The sequence below is a fragment of the Poromitra crassiceps genome (genome assembly GCF_964638095.1).
Source record: "Poromitra crassiceps genome assembly, chromosome: 3".
Classification (NCBI taxonomy): Eukaryota; Metazoa; Chordata; class Actinopteri; order Beryciformes; family Melamphaidae; genus Poromitra; species Poromitra crassiceps.
Genome location: NC_139625.1, coordinates 16999338 through 17007540, shown reverse-complemented (window position 1 = coordinate 17007540; position 8203 = coordinate 16999338). Strand labels below are relative to the sequence as shown.

Genomic DNA, 8203 nt, shown 5'->3' with positions numbered 1-8203 from the left:
ACCGTTTTTTTCCTCCACTCACGCGCCAGCCGTAGTAACATTTTGTGGGCACCACACAGACCGACTGTATATATTGCCGATGTCATCTGTTATGATGTCCTCAGTGAGTGATGTTACCATTCATGTCATCAGTGAAGATGTCATCAGTCGAGTAATTGTGATTTCATTTTCATCAGTCATGAGGTCATTAGTGAGTGATGTATGATCCATGTTGTTGCCGCAGGTTCACGCTTGATTGGCTGGGCTGTGGCAATGAGATCTCGACATGATGTCATCAGCAATTGTGATGTTATCGGCAATTATGTGTCATCAGTGATGTCCCTTGAGAAATTGTGATGTCATCTGTGATAATGACAGTGATGTCACTCGAGCAATTGTGATGTCATCGGTGATTATGTCATCGGTGATGTCTTCCTACCTATATATTCTCAGTGATGGTCTGACCACCAGCATAAGAAGATGTCCAGTCGTCGGCACCATGGCGGGCTCAACCTGGGGAATATCGAGACAAAACGGACCAGATCTGAGCTTCTCACAACGGAGAGCCATAGGCTGATCCTGGAAAGTGATAAGGCATCCAAACGCATGCAGCAAGATGCCAACAAGAACCTGGATCGGCGGATCCGAGACATCCACTTCCTGCAGAAGGAGCTGGAGTGTAAGCTGGAGGAGATCATCATAGAGATCGACGTCCTCCAAACTTTTAGGACCCGTGTGGAGGATGCCCTGGAGGCCTGCAAGGAGCCTCTGAGAGTCACCACAGTCTGCATGGAGGAGAGACTGAAGCGTTCACCCACTGAGCGGGTGCCTGACGAGGTGGACAGAGAGCTGCTGAAGGAGAAGGAGGTGATCGAGGGAGTGGCTGCCCTGCTGCAGCGCACAGCAGAGGAGATCACTGAGCAGATACGACTGAACCGAGTAGCCAAAAACCACCTAGAGCAGGATATGAAGGAGAAGTCCGAGGCAAAGAGCATTGACGACACCTGTGCCTCGATGACCAACCATTCCATCAACAACCACTATGAGTCCAAAGACCCCAAGGTCACTCTGCCAAGCGTGGCGGTGAGTCCACAAGAGTGGGAGTGCTTTACGGACCTCCAAATAGCCAAGGCAGAGCAGGCAAAGACCAAGTCTCTCTCCCTGAGAACCAAGGTGGACTGTCTGCTGGAGCAGTCGGCCGCAGACATGCAGAGGCAGTTCCGTGCCACGACAGCAGCCTTCCAGCTCAACATCCACGAGATCAAGACCACCAAGGGCCAGATGGAGGATCAGCTGGCGAAGGTTCTGTCCGAATGCGGCAGCCAGAGGAGGAACATGGAGGCTCTCCAGATGGCCGTGGCGGAGAAGGAGGTTGTCCGGAGCGTGGCTGAGGCCCGGCTGAGCGCCCGCAACCGCCGGCCCGCCAAGGAGCTCTGCCACGACCCGGCACAGGCCCACCTCCTCACTGAGGTGCAGCAGCTCACTGCTCTCATCCAGAAGATGCGTGATGCAGTTTGCCAGTCAGAGGTAGAGCAGACCACTTTGATTCGCTGCCAGCTGCAGCTGCAGGAAAACATCGAGATCAAGGCCAACTCTCTGTACATCGACGAGGTCTTGTGCGGCCAGCTCAGAGAGCCCATCATCATACGCCCCTACTGACGGGACAGCAACGGCAAAGAAATACATTTCCCTGGATTTCCCTTACACATTTCAACTACATGAAATCAGTGCAGAAATATTTGAGAATGGAGCCCGTTTCTCTTTCATATGGCATAAACACGGTTTTCTGTAAAAGAAGAAGAAAAATGGCATCAGTGAGTGATAAATCACTGATGAGGTCACAATTGCTCTGTGCATAAGTAGAGAAGGATGTATGACATCACTAGACCCCAATACCTGCAGACACACCCTGAATTGAACCGATTTGATTCGGTGGAAACAGGCGAAACAAGCCATGAATGATTTCACTCACTCCACTGATAGGCGGTGCACCGTACCAACACCCTCGGGCTGAGGGAGAGAGGCTGAACAACACGCAATATTGGTAACATTCCCTGGAAGCTGAACCTCAGGTAAGCCCTGTGAGGGGGGTATATTGGGATATGGAAATATGCGTCCTTCAAATCGACGATGGCGAACCAGTTGCCTTGACTTATCAGAAGCAGAAGAGACACGGTTTTGCGTGTAAAAAAAGAACAAGTGTGAACTCGCAATAGCTGCGGTCATTGTGATGTCATCCACCCATTGTGAAATTTGATGATTTTGTGGACCAACATTTTTTGGTGAACCAACCGACCCGACCAACCAACCAACCAACCAACCAACCAACCGAGTGACTTATAGAGCTGTTGGCCATGCTGGCTAAAAATAATCAGTGAGTCTTAAATCACTGATGTCACAAAGGCTCTGTGCATAAAGTAGAGAACGATTTATGACATCACTGACCCCATCGCCAGGCGTATGACATGCGCCTGAGCGGGGCGATAGCTGCTTCTGCACACCGTACAAAACACCCTCGGGCTGAGGGAGAGGCCGAACAGAAGCACGCAGTATTGGTAACATGTGTAACATGTGTCCCTGTGTAACCAAGTGTGGCCTGGCCTGCAACTGTAACGGTCTGGCTGGATGCACATCCGTTAGCGTCTATGTGATCTCCGTTGTGTTCTGTGGCTGTGCTGAGTGAAGAAAGGACTCACACCCGGACCACAAACTGCTACTGGTTGTTATTTTAGTGAAGACTGGATGGTGGTTGGGTCTGTACAAAGCTATAAAACAATACAAAAAGGCTTGTAAGCAACATCTCTCCCTTCCCTTTCGGGCGCACATTGAGGCCAAGCTGAGCGTTGCTTTTAACCGAGAAAGCCACAGCCAATTGTCGTCTGGAAACAGAGGACAATGCAGGATGTTATCTTGCCCCGGTCCAGACTGGAGAGGGGCTACTGACAACTGGAGGCTATCTATGAAGCAGGGTTCCCCGGGGGAAAGCATGATGTCACGAGTGTCTCCTCTGGAGAGTGAGTGAGTGAGTGAGTGAGTTCGGTGCTCAGCCAAGCTGGGGGCTCCCAGCTGGTGTGAGGCACTGGTTGCCGGGAGATGGAGATGGCGGATGCTAGCTCTGGCTGGGTCAGAGTCGGGATTGTCATTGGGGCATCAACGTCAGACTCAACGTCAAGATTCAAAATTGAATACTTTATTGTCATACAACTTCGTTTTTAGGAATTCGTCTGTGTGCTCATGACCAAAACAATAAAAATACAGCATAAGAGTCAAAACACATAACACATAGCCCCACCCCACAAAACATCACATGGCAGTACATAAAAGGATTACAGTCCAGGAGGAAGGTCTAACCGTCCAGGAGGAGGAAGGTCTTCCTCAGACTCGGGCTCTTGGAGTGGCCAGGGAAGGCAGGGGGTCTGCACCTGTATGAGTCTGCGCCGGGAGAGGGAGGCTGACTTTGTCTAGCATTAGGTTATTAGTAGTCTCGCTTGCCAGACTATCCGTTTTGCGCTGTACCCGCGTGCTCAGGAGAGTCTGGCTGGTGTTACTGTACTCTCACTCTGGACTAGCGGGGATAAAAAAGGCTCTGTTTTCTTTACAACCATCCACCGAAAGTACCAAGCAGGCCTGCTTATTTCCGCCAAAACATTTTCAGCGTGTAGCAACAAGCTAGCATTGTTGTTTCACATTGGCAGAGGCATTTGAGAGCGACAGATTCGACATGCAGGCAGCGGAAAGGAAATCCACAAATGGTCGGAGCCGGTCGGTCAGAGCCAATGGCAGAGCTCACAGGGAGTGGAAAGGGATTTTCTTCCACTGTCGACTGAAATGGTCGGCACCAATGGCAGAGCTTATCCCGCAGCCTGCTTCCAGGCAGTCAGACTAGGTTATTAGTTGTGACTAAAAAAACCTCTTGCAATAAGCTTGATGCTAAAGCTGGGTGCAGCTCGGCCCAGCCCAAGCGTTGGTTAAATGAGAAACCACTAAGCCAAACCTCAAACCTGATTGTGTAGGTGATTAGTTGTACTAGACTAAAGCAGACTAAAGCAATTAGCTGCCGCCTGCCGCTATAGTATAGCTAAACTGAGAAGCTGATAAATTAGTTCTGTAACAACCGAGCCGCTGGGCGGGCTTGACTAACTTAGCCAGTGGCCTTATAGCTGGTGTGCTAACAATGGGCTGAGCGTTAGTGGTTAGTTAACTGGGTTTAGCAGGGGCTAACCCCCGATAACTCCTCCAGTGTCAAGACAAGAAGCTGGCACGACAGCTGGTGTCCCAGCTGTCGTGTGTGTCGGCATGATTCCTTCTGCATTGAGTTAGCCTCCACTAGTTCACGTCTCCAACCATGTTTCATGGTTGCCGGTGGAGAGTGAAAGGCTGGGGGAAGCGGGGTGCTCATTCAAGCTGGGGGTCCCAGCTGGTGTGAGGCACCAGTTCCCGGGAGATGGAGATGGCCGATGCTAGCTCTGGCTGGGAGTTCCAGTCAGCAGTCGTCATAAACATGCCTTGCACCACATTCTCGTGCACCTGGATACTGCAGGCACCTACACCAAGATCCTGCAGGCACCTACACCACTTTAGCTCGGCCTTCAATATGATCCTCCTGGCCCTGCTGCATGAGAAGCTCTACCCGCTGGCCGTTCCTGACTTCATCTGCAGATGGTCCACAGGCTTCCTGACTGACAGGAAGCAGCACATACAGTAAGGCTGGGAAAGCATGTCATCGGCCTCTCTGACCTTCAGCACCAGAGCTGCCCAGGGCGGCGTCCTCTCTCCATGCTACTTCTTTCTCAACAACAGCTACACCTCCACTCACCAGTCTGTCACCAGTCTGTCTTTCGCAATGACACCACCCTGATAGGGATCATCTCTACAGGCAGAAGATCAACCATCTTAACGGTGCAGTCAAAACAACCTGGAGCTCAACGCTCAAAAGACAGTGGAGATGGTTGTGGACTACAGGAGGAACGCAGCCCCACCCTCCCCCATCACCCTGGGTGACACCATTGGTGAGAGCCATTGGATTGAAAGTGTAGGCTATTTCCTCATAATATGCGTAGCAAGGGCAGCAATGTTTCAGTGATTTTTTTAAATAGAAAATATAGCCATATGCACGTCAGATTGACTTGGTTCCTGTTATAGGCCAATAGACCCTTTTCAGGGGGGGCATTTTGTGTCGAAAAGGCAGAATAAACACAGGTGCAAGCAAAACACTAATGAGGGTTTGGTTTCCTAATTCCCATCATGCAAGTTTGAAACCCTCATTAGTGTTTTGCTTGCACCTGTTTATTCTGCCTTTTCGACACAAAATGGCCCCCGTGAGAAGGGTCTATTATGATTTAATGAGACGCGTGGCGGCACTACTGTACCTGATTATCACCAATCATATAGTGCCATTTTAATTTAATCAATCAATCAATTTAATGTCAATCAGAAGAGCTCCTCCATTATGTGACTGCAAGCCTTCTATTTAACCTACTAAAAATTATGAGAACAATATTCTTCAAAGGCCTATATATGCACAGAAAGGAATGTTGTAGGCTATGTGCGGGTGTTGTATGTGCGGGCAGCGGGTCATCACATCATAATTTGGTGGTGTGATCACCCCACCTAAATATCAGACACCCTAAGGGATACATCTTTTCAACTTTACAATGGGTCACAAAGAGCATTAAAGAGTTAGTGCTACTATAGTTAGTATTGTAAGGCCCTTCGGTGCATGGAGGGTCTAGGCCCTGTGGGTGACTCCAGGCCGGGCTCCTCCTTCGTCTCACCAGACCCTCCCGGGGTAAAGGCAATCCTACCATGGGCAGAGAGGACGCCTCAAGAAGGCCTGTGCGCTGCACGTCATTCGCCTGCGCCAAGCACCTCGCTCTAGCCTGAAGGACCCCAGGCCGCACCGATCTTTGCACAGATTTTCAGGAGGCTAATCCGTAGCGTTTGTGCTATACCCATCCCGTACCGGATGCCGTCTCTCCGACCGTCAACTGTCTCTCCAGCTTGTCACCAAACTATACTTGTTTGTCACCTAGTCTATTCCTAAGTGTCACTGGCCAGGGGAGCCAGGATTCTATGTTTTAAAATACATACTACAGCATGCGCTGGGACGCGTCATAAGTGATGTTAACTGGGGTCGTAAGGTGTTTCGGGTCTCTCAACATCATACACCCTCGCCCAGTAGACCCAGCCGAGGCCAATTAAGACCCCGACTCGCGTCCCAAAAGCAGCCTCACGGATCAGCCTTCCTACTCTGTCTGCAACCTTGCCCGCGTTACTTAAAGCTTAAACTAATGTTAATAGCAACTTTAGAAACTGAAATAATGTATAAATGAATACCTTAGTTAACATGAACACCATCAGTAAATAATTACACATTAGTTAAGCATTAACCAAACTTAATTAATGCACCTTTATTGAAAAGTGTTACACGTTTGTTAATGCTAAGTAAGGGTTAATTAATGCTTATTAAGAATTAACTAAGTAATAATTAAGCCTTAATTAATGTACCCTTATTGCAAAGTGTTACCAAAACATGGTATAATTAAGATACAACCCATTGGTCATTTTAGTTTTATTTCTAAATTGTGGGTAGAGTATACTCACATTTGTCTTTAATGAGTTTGATAATGTACTAAGCTTGTAGAAACCTTCCCAAACCACCACATTCCTAAAAAGAAACTGATGTTTCATTGAATATTACAAATGTTAGCAACACTCTGCATCCTCAAAACTCATGTTTACACAGTGTCAGTATTTGTATCAAAAGCACAGATGTTTCAAAATGAAAAAAGTTCTGCAACTCAATAAAATGCCTATGCAGACCAAGCCAATATTGATGTTTCAGCAGGGGCCTATCATTACACAACAAGGCTTTGTGTTCAGAGAAAAATGGGGAATAATGTTCATCCAGAGTGACTTACAATGAGTTCAACAGTGGAATACACTTTTATTCCTACATTGTTATTACAAGCAAACCAAGGTCCTGCAGGTTCTCATCTCCTGCTTCCTTTGTGAATGGGATCCTCACAGGGTCACTATGGGGCATATCAGATGGCAACCAGGGGCCTTGTAAAGCGAGAAACATGCTTCAACGTAACCTTGAGTTTAGGATGTTGTTGGCGGCAGCTAGACATACATACTCCAACGTCAGCTTGACGAGGGGGTCCCAGGGGAGTCCCCCGCAAAATGAGCAAACTGCATCATTTCACTATGATTTTGATGACTAGAAGTTAGCCCAAGGAGAGACTGACTACGTTTACATGCACACAATATTCCACTATTATTCAGAAAATGACAATATTCTGAATTTGATAAGGGTCATGTAAACATCATATTCCAGTTGCATTTTTCGAATTTGCCCTTTTTCCAAATTTAGCATTTTCCGATTAAGACATCTGGGTTATTCCAGTATTATTCGGGTTTTCGGAGGATTCTTTGATCATGTATACTGCGCATTCGGAATATGCGTCTCAACCAGGGTTTTTACCGCAGCTTACGACGCATGTTGCCTGTTTGTGGTCAACTGATGTGTGCTAGAAAGCGCTAGAACACTCGATATAATCATAATAATCCATCATCTCTGGCATGCAAAAAGAAAAGCCGACATTTCTGATCAGGAGGAGATGAGAATTTCATTATTTCATTTAATCAATTTAAAGAGAGTGCCCAGTGCCCACGGAAGTCCACAATGCTTGCGAGCCTGCGAGGTAATAACGTAGGCTACTAGCCTACTTTTTATGAAAGACTTGGATGCGCAACACCAAACTTTTCAGCAGCAAGCTCCTGAAATGGACCAAGTGATACTCATAAGAATAGTGCTGCTCTGTTTATTCTCAACAGAAAAACTCTGCGGCTCCGCCTACCTGCATCTCTCTCTCTCCCCCCCTCCCTCACGTGTCGGGGAGGGTGAGCTACGGTTGCATGTAAACGGGAATATTAGTGGATTATTCATTTAGTCGGAATATTGTCATTTTCCGAATATGGGCAAAAAGCAGAATATTGTGTGCATGTAAACCTAACCCTAACCTGATTATCACCAATCATATAGTGCCATTTTAATTTAATCAATCAATCAATTTAATGTCAATCAGAAGAGCTCCTCCATTATGTGACTGCAAGCCTTCTATTTAACCTACTAAAAATTATGACGGGTAAACGGGAATATTAGTGGATTATTAATTTAGTCGGAATATTGTCATTTTCCGAATATGGGCAAAAAGCAGAA

General features: G+C 47.4%; 1 pseudogene across 1 annotated transcript; it reads left to right on the top strand.

The window, feature by feature from the left end:
* Nucleotides 1–459: 459 nt before the first annotated feature.
* LOC310773002 (tektin-1 pseudogene) lies at nucleotides 460–1638 on the top strand (annotated as a pseudogene). The gene has a single exon. The product of its transcript is annotated as a tektin-1 pseudogene (transcript).
* The last annotated feature ends 6565 nt before the right edge of the window (nucleotides 1639–8203 follow it).